Source organism: Amphimedon queenslandica, unplaced genomic scaffold (assembly GCF_000090795.2).
Source record: "Amphimedon queenslandica unplaced genomic scaffold, v1.1 AMPQUscaffold_7763_Cont20289, whole genome shotgun sequence".
Lineage (NCBI taxonomy): Eukaryota > Metazoa > Porifera > Demospongiae > Haplosclerida > Niphatidae > Amphimedon > Amphimedon queenslandica.
In genome coordinates, this window is record NW_003551956.1 from 1 (window position 1) to 1,825 (window position 1,825).

The 1,825-nt window shown below is 29.8% G+C and overlaps 1 long non-coding RNA gene across 1 annotated transcript; it reads left to right on the plus strand.

Annotated features, from left to right (window-relative positions):
- Window positions 1-340: 340 nt before the first annotated feature.
- On the plus strand, window positions 341-664 carry LOC105315831 (uncharacterized). Its single transcript, XR_002189889.1, has 2 exons — window positions 341-415; window positions 567-664. It is a non-coding gene; the product is annotated as an uncharacterized LOC105315831 (long non-coding RNA).
- Window positions 665-1,825: the final 1,161 nt, after the last annotated feature.

Here is a 1,825-nt window from a genome sequence, read left to right on the forward strand (position 1 = left end):
GTATCCTTGGTCTCAGGATATCAACTTTCATATCCATACAAATTAAAAGTGATATCCTTTGACCAATGACTTAATATTATTGACACATACAACTATCAATGAAATCATTCAATTTTATACGTTTCCTTATCAAGACATTGGTGATTGTTTGTTTATTATTAGCATGATGATAGCACTCCATTACACTCTGCTAGTGAAACTGGTAGCAGTAAAATTATCAACTTATTAATAACTAAAGGAAAGGCTGATGTAAATGCCGTGGATGAGGTAATGTTATTAAAATAATTTCTACTTGTATAATTTGTTGTATTTATAGGACAACAAAACTCCATTGCTTAATGCTGTGAAGAATGGTAGCATTGAAACTGTTGATATTCTATTAACTAATGGAGCTAGAGCTGATGTTGTATCTAAAGTAACTATACTTAATATGCTAGATAAGTGTAACCATAATGCTCATTGATTATTAATTGATATCTGACAGTGTAATAAAATGAATGTACTGGCCTGTTTTGTTTGGAATAGTGTTTGCAGTGATAATAATATTATTGTAATTTAATTGTCAGGATGGTGAAACTTTATTACATTGTGCTGGTGAATCTGGTAAAGTTGAAATGCTTGAGTTTTGGATTAAGAGAGGAGATTATGATGTGAATGTTAAAAACAAAGTAATTTCATTTCAAATTATCAGTCACTTTATGTTGTATTATAGAGGAAGAGAACTCCATTGTTTAACGCTGTTAAGAGTGGTAGTATTGAAGCTGTCGATATTCTGTTAACTAATGGAGCTAGAACTGATGTTGTGGATAAAGTAAGTGCCATACCATAATCCATGGCTAGGTATGTGACACACAGTACCAATGATTATGTACCAAAGCATTGAGACATAGCCTCAAAAAGAGAGCCTTACTGTATACAAGTTTTATTTTTGTGGTGAAAATGTTCACAAATCCTGCATTTTAATATTTTACTGAACAAAATTTTGTGAATAGCTTGCAAACTGCATCATGTGGCAATAAAGATGAGAATTTTTTGATTTTAATTTTCGCAATATGGCAATAAATTCTAGAATTAGCTATGAAAATAAACCAGTAGAATGCATGTATGTTCTCCAGTTGTACACAGACACTGTTCATAAATATGATTAAGTACATACATGAAAATTTATACCCAAAAATATCAAGGAAATGATTATCATCATTATAGTCTTAATTATAATTATTAAAGTGAATACTTATTTACATAGAATGATTGCAGCACTCCACTACATTGTGCTAGTCAAACTGGTAACTGTAAGATTATCAAATTATTAATAACTAAAGGAAAGGCTAGTGTAAATGTTATGGATAAGGTAAAGTTATTAAATAATCATTTCTAATTGTATCATTTTGTGTTTTGACTATAGAGGAGGAGAACTCCATTGTTTACTGCTGTTAAGAAAGGTAACATTGAAGCTGTTGATATTCTTTTGACTAATGGAGCTAGAACTGATGTTGTGGATAAAGTAAATTTATTTATAATTTATGCTAAAATAAATGTATAGTCTCACATCATTTCTATGACATACCCTATAGCTAGAAAAGTTAGCAGAATTTATATTTTGCGATTTGGTGCCAAGATAGCTAATTTCAATTTTTGCAGAATTTAATTTTGCTAGTGTATACGTTAACTATTGATAGACACATTACCTATAATGCTTTGCGGCATTAAATTGTGCATTTTTATGATGAACAGCAAAAAACAAAATTAAATTCCAGGAAATATTTTCAGCTATACGGTAATAAAAATGGAAATATTGGCCTGATTTCTTTGGAATAATTATTTT